The following is a 14,562-nucleotide window of genomic DNA, read 5'->3' as shown; positions in this document are numbered from 1 at the left end:
ATATCATTATTTTAGTGTGTCTATCTATCTATCTATCTATCTATCTATCCATCTATCTATCTATCTATCTATCTATCTATCTATCTATCTATCTATCTATCTATCTATCTATCTATCTATCTATCTATCTATCCATTTTCTACCGCTTGTCCCTTTTGTGGTCGTGGGGGGTGCTGGAGCCTATCTCAGCTGCATTCGGGCGGAAGTCGGGGTACACCCTGGACAAGTTGCCACCTCATCACAGGGCCAAAAACAGACATATATATATATATATATATATATATATATATATATATATATATATATATATATATATATATATATATATATATGCACAGACACATATATATATATATATATATATATATATATATATATATATATATATATATATATATATATGGGCAGCACGGTGGAAGAGGGGTTAGTGCATCTGCCTCACAATACGAAGGTGCTGAGTAGTCTGGGGTTCAATTCCAGGCTCGGGATCTTTCTGTGTGGAGTTTGCATGTTCTCCCCGTGACTGCGTGGGTTCCCTCCGGGTACTCCGGCTTCCTCCCACCTCCAAAGACATGCACCTGGGGATAAGTTGATTGGCAACACTAAATTGGCCCTAGTGTGTGGATGTGAGTGTGAATGTTGTCTGTCTATCTGTGTTGGCCCTGCGATGAGGTGGCGACTTGTCCAGGGTGTACCCCGCCTTCCGCCTGATTGTAGCTGAGTTAGGCTCCAGCGCCCCCCGCGACCCCGAAGGGAATACGTGGTAGAAAATGGATGGATGGATGGATATATATATATATAGACATATATATATACACACATTTATATATATACATATATACATATATATATATACATATATACATATATATATATACATATGTAAATATATATATATATATATATATATATATACATATATGTATACATATATATGTATACATATATACATATACATATATATGTACATATACATACATATACATATACACGTACATATATATACATATATATACATGTATATATACACACATATATATATGCATACATATATATAGAATAATTTCGCCACACCTAGTGTGTGTGTGACAATCATTGGTACTTTAACTTTAACTTTAACTTTATATACATATATATGTATGTATCAGTGACGTGCGGTGAGGTTGATGGCTGGTGAGGCACTGACTTCATCACAGTCAGATTTACAAACATATGAACCCTAAAGAGTATCTTATTCACCATTTAATTGGCAGCAGTTAACGGGTTATGTTTAAAAGCTCATACCAGCATTCTTCCCTGCTTGGCACTCAGCATCAAGGGTTGGAATTGGGGGTTAAATCACCAAAAATTATTCCCGGGCGCGGGGCCACTGCTGCCTACTGCTCCCCTCACCTCCCAGGGGGTGGAGAAGAGGATGGGTCAAATGCAGAGGACAAAATTCACCACACCTAGTGTGTGTGTGACAATCATTGGTACTTTAACTTAACTTTAACTTTACACATACAAACTGTAGCACACAAAAAAGCACATTTAATTAAAAAAACGTTATTATGGTCTTACCTTTACTTATAAGTGCGGGAACAGTGGTGTTCGTGTTGGAGGAGTTGTGAATGAATGAAATATGAAATCCGTGCTGCAGTCTGCAGGTGTACCTAATGTTGTGTCCCTGCAGTCGTTCACGCTCCTCCGCCGCGAGCATTGTTGTTTTTGCACTTTTTGGCTTCTTGTTAAGTGACTTTTTTTGGGTGGATTCGGTCTTGCACGTGGAGGGTTTGGGTGTGGGCTTTGGTTGGTGTGGCGCTCCCGTCGGGGGGTGCACTCTGCGCGGGGGTGCATTAACCGGCACCAGGAGGCGGGATTACTGCGAGCCTCACACAGTGCGTCTTCGCAGCAGTTTTATGATTGCTCAGCACAAGAAATACGTTACACACATACAGTTGTTGACAAAATACACTGTACATTATATACCTCAGCTAACTAAACTTTGGAAATGTATAATATAATTCATATAGCAATACGGTCTCACTGCACAGCAGGCCAGCAGTTAGCCGAGTCCGCAATCCATGTTGAGGCACAACGCAGTATATATATATATATATATATATATATATATATATATATATATATATATATATATATATATAATATTTTATTATTAGTTTTTGACATGTTGGCTCAACACAACCTTTTCTCTTTTATATCAGTGATATTCATATAAATTATTAAATATTAAATTGGTTAAATAAGTATAAACAAGACATTTATTTATCATTGGGTTTCCCTATTTACTTGGTCTTTTTTATTGCTACAAATGGCTAATATAGTCCGAATCCGAATCAGCTTCATTGGCCAAGTATGTTTAACGCACACATGGAAGGCTGTGCTCCCTTGTTCAATGTAAAAAATAAATATCAACAATGACCTATAAATATAAACAAGTACTTAAATAATTATGTGCAAGGCTAAAAACAATAGTGCGGTGGTGGATAGAGCAGAGCAAAAAGATGACGACGTGAGCATGAGTTAGTATATTAACAGTAATATAGTCATGTATAAAACTGAGGCAGTGTTTAAGTTGGTCAAAGATCCTCAATATAACAGGAATGCGCTGCTATTTTTCAAAATAAACTAGAAAAAAGCATGCAAGAACATCCGGCAAAGAACAGGTATTTTGAGTGGCTCTTTAGAGTGGGAACCAATACGCGGGTGCGAGTCGTTGGTCTGCGAGCAGTTCTTAAGGATACTGAATTGTGTTATTTTAGTATATAAACAAAAAAAAGAGATTAACTTGTCTTTAGTTCAGGGGTGTCCAAACTTTTCTCACCGAAAGATTTATGAATGTTATTTTATGGCCATTTTGACAAATTTTGTATGGACATGTGTTTTCCAAACTTATTTCAATAAGGGGCCGCACAGAAAAATGAACACAGTTTCATTTTCAAAACTATTCGGGCTCCCTTCAATTTTGGTGAATGATAACGGGGACTGTTAAGAAAAAAGTCATTTTATTAATATATTTTTTACATGAAATCTTTAGATATCTATAGATACATTTCAGATCTATCCGTTTCCATAAACTTTTTTTACCTTTTTTTTTATGACCCCCCCCCCCCACTCTCTTTTTAATATAAAAAAAATATTTTTTATGGCAAAAATACAAAATATGCAATATTTTCCCCAAAATATTATTCAAAATGGAATATTTGAGGTAAAGGAATTGAAACCTTAAAAAAATAATTCCTAACATTTCTTTTTATTTTATTTTATTTTTTTAAACAATGACAGTTTAAAAAAAATCAGATTAAAGGTCTCGGGGTCCAAAAGGCCCCCACTCAAAAAAGTGTTAAAAATAAGCCATGCATCAATATATATTATTTTTACTTTCAATTCTTAAATCAGCTGGAGATTTATCCATGGATTATACGTTTTTATAATTTCTTAAGGAAGGACAGTTTTAAAGTTAAAAAAAACAACTCTTTATTGCAGCTTTGTGTTATGAGTGTAAACATTGTAACATTTTCTCTTTACATTACACTGCTTTTCTACTTTATTCCAATTATGTTTTTTTTTGTAACATTATTTGGTGGCAAATAGCCCCAGAGCCGCACTTTGGACACCCCTAGTTTTTGTACATTAAAACCAGTACAATATAGGTCAATATATTGTAAACTATCATAACAAAACATTCACATCTTAGCTTGTGTTATAGGTAACAAATCAAATTAAATTAATATTTTTTATGATTGCATTTTTTAATGGATTTTTTTCACCTTCTCATAATTTCATACATTTTTAAAACATTTTAAATCGTCTTGCATAAGAATTGTGCTATTAAATTAACTTGCCTTGCCTAATTTAACCCCTTTGAGTGTACTACTGACCCTATAAATCCAAAAGAGAAAGATGTGATACAGTATTATCTGCTCACAGATGCTACCTGGTGGTTGTTTGAGCACACTGCAGACAGTCCTGGATAATCCCACTCCTCAGTGTGCCAGTCAAACGCAGGATTCTCACAGGAATGAGGAAAAATACAACCTTACCTATTGTATACTACTGCTACCTAATGTCCTGGAATTGCAACTGCACTCATAGTCTATAGTGGTTCTCAAACTTTATACCACCTCAGAAAACACTTGGCTCTCCGAGCACCACCATAATGACCAACATTAAAATACAGTACTGTAGTAGGCCTAAGTATTCATTAAAAACAAGACACAGGTTTTATCTAACAAGTATATTTAATATTGTGGCCACTGTAACATTACACACAGTCTGAACAGTAACAGTGTTTGAATATAGGAACATAAAACACTGTACTTTATTCAAATGATTCTTTGGCGTACCACAAGATTTTTTTTGAGCTGAAAATTTTAATAAAAATATTGAATATTTTAAGAAAAACCTTCTCGAAATATTTCACTCCCTGTGTAGACATGACCAATTATGATGTGGTGGTGAGTCCCGCATCAGAAACAAATCCATTGAGCCAGAAAGTGCTAAATTCCTTCCAGCCTTTTGCAGGCCACATACTGATGTGTCGGGCCCTACAAAATAATGTGGCTGACCACATTAAATGGTGTAGCAGGCCACATTAAATAATGTAGCAGGCCACATGAAATAATGTAGCAGACCACATGAAATAATGTAGCAGACGACAAAATAAAATTATATGGCAGGCAACATGAAATAATGTAGTGGACCACATGAAAGGATGTGGCAGGCCACATACAAATTATAGGGTGGGGTATTTAAATAAAGTGGCGGATCACATAAAATGACAGGGCAGACCACATAAAATAATGGGGCAGGCCACATAAAAAAACAGTGTGGTGAAAACGCAAAATGATGTGGCAGGCAGGCCAAATAAAATGATGGGGCAGGCCACATACATTGGTAGGGCAGGCCATTTAATGTGGTGGATCACATAAAATAATGGGGCAGGCCACATAAAAAACAGTGTGGTGGAAAACGCAAAATGTTGTGGCAGGCAGGCCAAATAAAATGATGGGGCAGACAACATAAATTGGTAGGGCAGGCCATTTAATGTGGTGGATCACATAAAATGACAGGGCAGGCCACACAAAATAATGGAGCATGCCACAAAAATAGCATTGCGAACCACTTTAAATAATGTAGCGGACCACATAAATAGTGTGGTGGATCACATAAAATAATGATGGCAGGCCAAATAAAATGATGGGCAAGGCCAATTAAAATAATGTGGTGGGCTATGTAAATAAAGTGGCGGAAAATGACAGGGAAGGCCACATACATAGTGTGGCGAACCACGTAAAATGATGTGGCAGACCACATAGGATAGTGTGGAGGGCCATTTAATAATGTGATGGATCACAAAAAATGACAGGGCAGGCCACATAAAATAATGGGGCAGGCCATATAAATAGTGCGGTGGACCACGCAAAAGGATGTGGCGGGCCAAATAAAATGATGGGGCAGGCCATTTAACATGGTGGATCACATAAACTAATAGGGCGGGCCACATAAAATAATGGAGCATGCAACAAAAATAGCATTGCGAACCATTTTGAATAATGTAGCGGACCACATAAATAGTGTGGTGGACCACGTAAAATGAGGTGGCAGGCCAAATAAAATGATGGGGCAGGCCACATAAAATAATGAGCATGCCACAAAAATAGCATTGCGAACCACTTTAAATAATGTAGCGAACCACATAAATAGTGGGGTGAACCACATAAAATGATGATGGTAGGCCAAATAAAATGATGGAGCAGGCCAATTAAAATAATGTGGCGTGCTCATTAAATAAATTGGCGGATTACATAAAATGACAGGGCAAGCCACATACATAGTGTGGCGGACCACGTAAAATGATGTGGCAGGCCACATAGAATAATGTGGAGGGCCATTTAATAATGTGATGGATCACAAAAAATGACAGGGCAGGCTACATAAATAGCGCGGTGGACCACGCGAAAGGATGTGGCGGGCCAAATAAAATGATGGGCCAGGCCACATAAATTAGTGTGGCAGGCCGTTTGACATGGTGGATCACATAAACTAATAGGACGGGCCACATAAAATAATGGAGCATGCAACAAAAATAGCATTGCGAACCATTTTGAATAATGTAGCGGACCACATAAATAGTGTGGTGGACCACGTAAAATGATGTGGCAGGCCAAATAAAATGATGGGGCAGGCCACATAAAATAATGAGCATGCCACAAAAATAGCATTGCGAACCACTTTAAATAATGTAGCGAACCACATAAATAGTGTGGTGGACCAAGTAAAATGATGTGGCAGGCCAAATAAGATGATGAGGCAGGCCACATAAAATAGCGTGGAGGGCCATTTAATACTGTGGTGGACCACATAAAACGATAATGGCAGGCCAAATAAAATGATGGGGCAGGCCAAATAAAATAATGTGGCGGGCTATTTCAATAAAGTGTCGGATTACATAAAATGACAGGGCAGGCCACTTAAAATAATGGGGTAGGCCATTTATATAGTGTGGCGGACCACATAAAATGAAGTGGCAGGCCAAATAAAATGGATGAGGTAGGCCACATAAAATAGTGTGAAAGGCTATTTAATAATGTGGTAGATCACATAAAATGACAGAGCAGGCCACATAAATAGTGTGGTTGATTACATAAAAAGACAAGGCATGCCACAAAAATAGCATTGCAAACCACTTTAAATAATGTAAAATACTGTGGTAGACCACATAAAATAAATGGTTATACTTGTATAGCGCTTTTCTACCTTCAAGGTACTCAAAGCGCTTTGACAGTATTTCCACATTATGTGGCAGGCCAAATAAAATGATGTGGCAGGCCAAATAAAATGATGGGGCAGGACAATTAAAATAATGTGGCGGGCTATTTCAATAAAGTGGCGGATTACATAAAATGAAAGGGCAGGCCACTTAAAATAATGGGCAGGCCACATACATAGTGTGGCGGACCACGTAAAATGATGTGGCAGGCCAAATAAGATGATGAGGCAGGCCACATAAAATAGTGTGGCAAGCCATTTATAACTGGTGGACCACATAAAATGTTAATGGCAGGCCAAATAAAATGATGGGGCAGGCCAAATAAAATAATGTGGCGGGCTATTTCAATAAAGTGACGGATTACATAAAATGATATGGCAGGTCAAATAAAATGATGGGTCAGGCCACATAAATGAGAGTGGCAGGCTATTTAAATAAAGTGGCGGATTACATAAAATGACAGGGCAGGCCACATAAATAGTGTGGTTGAACACGTAAAATGACATAAATTAGTGGGGCAGGCCATTTAACATGATGGATCACATAAAAAGACAAGGCATGCCACAAAAATAGCATTGCGAACCACTTTAAATAATGTAAAATAGTGTGGTGGACCACATAAAATGATGTGGCAGGCCAAATAAAATGATGGGGCAGGACAATTAAAATAATGTGGCGGGCTATTTCAATAAAGTGGCGGATTACATAAAATGATATGGCAGGCCACTTAAAATAATGGGCAGGCCTCATACATAGTGTGGCGGACCACGTAAAATGATGTGGCAGGCCAAATAAGATGATGAGGCAGGCCACATAAAATAGTGTGGCAAGCCATTTATAACTGGTGGACCACATAAAATGTTAATGGCAGGCCAAATAAAATGATGGGGCAGGCCAAATAAAATAATGTGGCGGGCTATTTCAATAAAGTGACGGATTACATAAAATGATATGGCAGGTCAAATAAAATGATGGGTCAGGCCACATAAATGAGAGTGGCAGGCTATTTAAATAAAGTGGCGGATTACATAAAATGACAGGGCAGGCCACATAAATAGTGTGGTTGAACACGTAAAATGACATAAATTAGTGGGGCAGGCCATTTAACATGATGGATCACATAAAAAGACAAGGCATGCCACAAAAATAGCATTGCGAACCACTTTAAATAATGTAAAATAGTGTGGTGGACCACATAAAATGATGTGGCAGGCCAAATAAAATGATGGGGCAGGACAATTAAAATAATGTGGCGGGCTATTTCAATAAAGTGGCGGATTACATAAAATGATATGGCAGGCCACTTAAAATAATGGGCAGGCCTCATACATAGTGTGGCGGACCACGTAAAATGATGTGGCAGGCCAAATAAGATGATGAGGCAGGCCACATAAAATAGTGTGGCAAGCCATTTATAACTGGTGGACCACATAAAATGTTAATGGCAGGCCAAATAAAATGATGGGGCAGGCCAAATAAAATAATGTGGCGGGCTATTTCAATAAAGTGGCGGATTACATAAAATGATATGGCAGGTCAAATAAAATGATGGGTCAGGCCACATAAATGAGAGTGGCAGGCTATTTAAATAAAGTGGCGGATTACATAAAATGACAGGGCAGGCCACATAAATAGTGTGGTTGAACACGTAAAATGACATAAATTAGTGGGGCAGGCCATTTAACATGATGGATCACATAAAAAGACAAGGCATGCCACAAAAATAGCATTGCGAACCACTTTAAATAATGTAAAATAGTGTGGTGGACCACATAAAATGATGTGGCAGGCCAAATTATATGATGGGGCAGGACAATTAAAATAATGTGGCGGGCTATTTCAATAAAGTGGCGGATTACATAAAATGATATGGCAGGCCAAATAAAATGATGGGGCAGGACAATTAAAATAATGTGGCGGGCTATTTCAATAAAGTGGTGGATTACGTAAAATGATATGGCAGGCCAAATAAAATGATGGGGCAGGACAATTAAAATAATGTGGCGGGCTATTTCAATAAAGTGGCGGATTACATAAAATGACATGGCGGGCCAAATAAAATAATGGGCAGGCCACATACATAGTGTGGCGGACCACGTAAAATGATGTGGCAGGCCACATAAAATAATGAGCCAGGCTACATAAAATAGTGTGGAGAGCCATTTAATAATGTGGTGGATCACATAAAATGACAGGGCAGGCCACTTAAAATAATGGGCAAGGCCACATATAGTGTGGCGGACCACGTAAAATGATGTGGCAGGCCACATAAAATAATGAGCCAGGCTACATGAAATAGTGTGGAGAGCCATTTAATAATGTGGTGCATCACATAAAATGAAAGGGCAGGCCAATTAAAATAATGGGCAAGGCCACATATATAGTGGCGGACCACGTAAAATGATGTGGCAGGCCACTGGAAACAGCGTTTCGAGTCACTTAAGATAATATAGCGGACCACATAAAATCACATGGCGGACCATGTAAAATAATGTTGCACGCCAATTAAATAATGCGGCAGATCACATAAAAGCCACATAAATTAGTGTGGCAGGCCACTTAAATGGCGGGCGATATAAGATAATGTAGCCAGCGGACCACATAAAATTGTGGTAGGCCACAATAAAATGATGTTGCGGGCCACGTAAATAATGCCTTTTATTTGACGCCTGTGGTCTTAATTAATCACCCACAGGGTTTAGGTCACAGTGGTCGAAAGTGCGGCTCGGGGGCCATTTTTGGCCTGCAGCTATTTTTTCTTTTTTTTTCTTTTTTTTAAATTAAATGGAAATATATAATAATATTATTAAATGCTACACAAATTTGACAAAATGTATCAAAGTGCATCCTTCATTTTTCCGGTAAGTTGAAGGGAACACAGGCTTGTCCACTGAAAGCAAATCTAACAATTATTGAATCTGACCTCCAATCTGAGTGTCAGTGTGAGGACTATTTGTAAGGTCAAAGGTCACGAGTGCCTGCTTCGTGAGCTTACAAAAAGGTGCTTTATGGGCTTTGAGGTCAGGGCTCTGAAGTTCCTATTAAACACATCCAAGCCCGCCTTTAATGGACTTTGCTGACACTAACAGAGACATACAGACACACCAGAGTCCAATCAGGGATCCTGTCTTTGCAGATTCAAAACAAAACCACGCAAACGTTCGATGAGGACGAGTCATATTTTCAAGTAAAAACATATCATTATTGGGAACTGACTTACACTTAGACAAACTTTATTGATCCACAAGGGAAATTGTTCCACACGGTAGCTCAATTTCAAAAGATGGAAAGTATAATGCAGGTATTAAGTAGACTAAAAATGTACAATAGTAGCAATATAAAATATATAAGTAATATTTACATATTATATATACATCCATCCATCCATCTTCAACTGCTTAGCCGGAATCGGGTCGTGGGATTATATATACAGTATATACTGATATATTATATTTTATAGAGATGTCCGATAATATCTATAAACTATAACAACCCTTTTATGTGAATGGGGGAGGGAGGTTTTTTGGGTTAGTGCACTAATTGCAAGTGTATCTTGTGTTTTTTATGTTGATTTAATAAAATAAAATAAAAAAATAATAATAAAAAAAAACAAAAAACGATACCGATAATAAAAAAACGACACCAATTATTTCCGATATTATATTTTAAAACATTTATCGGCCGATAATATCCAACCATCCATCTTCAACTGCTTAGCCGGAATCGGGTCGTGGGATTATATATACAGTATATAATGGTATATTATAGTTTATAGATATTATCGGACATCTCTATAAAATATAATATATCAATTGCAAGTGTATCTTGTGTTTTTTATGTTGATTTAATAAAAAAAAAAAAATAATAATAATAAATATAGATATTATCGGACATCTCTATAAAATATAATATATCAATTGCAAGTGTATCTTGTGTTTTTTATGTTGATTTAATAAAAAAACAATTAAAAAAAACAAACTGATACTGATAATAAAAAAAACAATACCGATAATTTCCGATATTATATTTTAAAGCATTTATCGGCCGATAATATCCATCCATCCATCTTCAACTGCTTAGCCGGAATCGGGTCGTGGGATTATATATACAGTATATACTGATATATTATAGTTTATAGATATCATCGGCATACTTGCCAACCTTGAGACCTCCGATTTCGGGGGTTGGGGGCGGGGGCATGGTCAGGGGCGGGGCGGGGGGCGTGATTGGGGGCGTGGTTAAGATATATATATACATAAGAAATACTTGACTTTCAGTGAATTCTAGCTATATATATATATATATATATATATATATATATATATATATATATATATATATAAAATAAATACTTGAATTTCAGTGTTCATTTACGAACTACAACTCACAAACACTTTAGAGTTAGGCTCCACCATCAGAATTTGTACTTAAACTTATAAAGATCACATGAATATTATTCAGTGAGTTGATTCACCAAAACTAACCTGTTATACAGGAGGAAAAAGCACACAGGACGTTTCAATTGTTCACAGACTGGTCTAGCTAATCAGAATGACAAGACACTTCCGGTCTGCAGGTGATAGCATTCAATTGGGAAGAAACGCCCTACTGCCCCCTACTGACCAATGTGAATACTGATAAATGTGGAATGACAGCTCCAAAAACGAATTCAAACCACAAAATAAAATAAATAAATCAACACAAAAATGTGACACATTATGGGTGAGTCACATATGCATGTACAGTAAGTAGATGGCAGTATTGTCCTGTTTAAAAGTGTCACAACACAAACTGCTTTACGGTAGACGCTGTTGTTGTGTGTTGTCAACACGTCACTCAGGTCCGCATGGAGCTGGAGGGGGCGTGGCCTCCAGCTCCGCCTGAATCTCGGGAGTTTTTCGGGAGAAAATTTGTCCCGGGAGGTTTTCGGGAGAGGCGCTGAATTTCAGGAGTCTCCCGAAAAATCCGGGAGGGTTGGCAAGTATGATTATCGGACATCTCTATAAAATATAATATATCAATTGCAAGTGTATCTTGTATTTTTTATGTTGATTTAATAAAAAAATAAAAATAAAAATAAAAATAGATATAATCGGACATCTCTATAAAATATAATATATCAATTGCAAGTGTATCTTGTGTTTTTTATGTTGATTTAATAAAAAAACAAAAACAAAAAAAAAAACGATGTACTGTATACTGATATATTATAGTTTTGTTATAGTTTATAGATATTATCGGACATCTCTATAAAATATACTATATCAGTATATACCAGAGGTGGGACCAAGTCATTGTTTTGCAAGTCACAAGTAAGTCTCAAGTCTTTGCCCTCAAGTCCGAGTCAAGTCCCGAGTCAAGACAGGCAAGCCCCGAGTCAAGTCCAAAGTCAAGACTGGAAAGTCTCAAGTCAAGTCCTAAGTCCTGCATTTTGAGTTTCGAGTCCTTTCAAGTCCTTTTAACCACAGACTAATATATTAACACAGATTGTGTATGCTTTTCAAACGCTGTATTTATTTATTAAAACAAATGCATTTTAAATTGCAGGAAAGAAAATTGTGCTGACATTGCACTTTATAATAGCACTATTAACCAGTCATTTTAAACATTAACTCATTCCTTTACAGAACAAACACATTGAAAAATAAAGTGCAAATGTACTTATTTGTACAAAAGTGTTAACATTGAAAAAACATGACATATACGTGAACATAACAAAAAAGTTGTACTTTTTATATGTCAGGGCCCTATGCTGCATTGCATTTGCAAAAGACCAAATTAGCCAAGAGTCTGTCAGTCATTTGTGCACGATGGGGGCGTAGTATGATGCCACCATGGCTGAAAACTCGCTCCACTGGAGCACTGGAGGCAGGCACTGCCAAGACTCTCATGGCCACTCGGAACAGTGAAGGAAGAGTCTTCATGTTCAATGCCCAGAACAAAAGGGGGGAGAGAGTTGTTTTGGGTTGGTGCACTACTTGTAAGTGTATCTTGTGTTTTTTATGTTGATTTAATTAAAAAAAGAAAAAAAGAAAAAATTATTTCTTGTGCGGCCCGATACCAATCGATCCACGGACAAGTACCGGGCCGCGGCCTGGTGGTTGGGGACCACTGAGGTAAACAACCAACAGTATGTCAGAAAGCTAGCTAAAACGGTACACATATTCATAATATAGTATACATTTTAACTGACCTTTATTTGACTATTTTTGTCTTTTTTTAGGTGGCTAAAATACGCGGTGCTGCTGACCGCCGTCTAACGTTACGTGTGATATATTGACTAACGTAACCCTGCTTGAAAAAAATCACTGAACAAAAAGTATGAATAAGGTAGTGAACTGCAACAGATTCCCGTGTTTGCAATAACGTTATAACATTAGCAGGGAGTTTACAGCCTCACTGATTTAACTACACAGCAAATAAAAGTCACGTTACATAGCCAATAAACGTTATCTTACATTCAAAACTTACCGTTCTTTGTGCAACTTCAAATGCCGGACGAAGTTGGAAGTTGTTGCCTCTCCATCAGTAATTTTCGAACCGCATGTGTTGCATACTGCAAACCGTTTTGTGTTGACCACCTCGTAATTTTTATACCCAAACAAAACTATTTTAGGTATCATTTTTTGTTCACTGGCGTGTGGTTTGGACATGTCTTCTTCGTTGGTTGTCCTGCAATTTGATTGGATGAATGCTGTGTGATGAAAACAAAGTAGATCTAATTTGATTGGCTGTTGTACTGAGACCACACCAGCTGACACACGCAACGCTGATAGACAAGTACACAATGAAAAATACGGAGCGCTCCCGAATAACTTTTTCATCTTTGGGTTTTGGGGAAAGTAGCAAGTCATGTCAAGTCATGTCAATTCAAAAGGCTCAAGTCCAAGTGAAGTCACAATTCATTGATGTTAAAGTCTAAGTCGAGTTGCAAGTCTTTTTACATTTTGTCAAGTCAAGTCTAAAGTCATCAAATTCATGACTCGAGTCTGACTCGAGTCCACACCTCTGGTATATACTGTATATATAATCCCACGACCCGATTCCGGCTAAGCAGTTGAAGATGGATGGATGGATATTATCGGCCAATAAATGCTTTAAAATATAATATCGGAAATTATCGGTATCGGTTTTTTCATTATCGGTATCGTTTTTTTTTTGTTTTTTTTTATTAAATCAACATAAAAAACACAAGATACACTTACAATTAGTACACCAACCCAAAAGACCTCCCTCCCCCATTTACACTCATTCACACAAAAGGCTTGTTTCTTTCTGTTATTAAAATTCTGGTTCCTACATTATATATCAATATATATCAATACAGTCTGCAAGGGATACAGTCCGTAAGCACACATGATTGTGCGTGCTGCTGGTCCACTAATAGTACTAACCTTTAACAGTTAATTTTACTAATTTTCATTAATTACTAGTTTCTATGTAACTGTTTTTATATTGTTTTACTTTCTTTTTTATTCAAGAAAATATTTTTAATTTATTTATCTTATTTTATTTTATTAATTTTTTTTTTTAAAAGGACTTTATCTTCACCATACATGGTTGCTCAAATTAGGCATAATAATGTGTTAATTCCACGACTGTATATATCAGTATCGGTTGATATTGGTATCGGTTGATATCGGTATTGCTATTTAAAGAGTTGGACAATATCGGAATATCGGATATTGGCAAAAAGCCATTATCGGACATCCCTAATATTTTATATACAATATATAACTAATCCCAATTACCATATATATATATATATATATATATATATATATATATAT

Source organism: Nerophis lumbriciformis, linkage group LG31, assembly GCF_033978685.3.
Source record: "Nerophis lumbriciformis linkage group LG31, RoL_Nlum_v2.1, whole genome shotgun sequence".
NCBI classification, from domain to species: Eukaryota; Metazoa; Chordata; class Actinopteri; order Syngnathiformes; family Syngnathidae; genus Nerophis; species Nerophis lumbriciformis.
Note: the sequence above shows the minus strand (reverse complement) of the source record.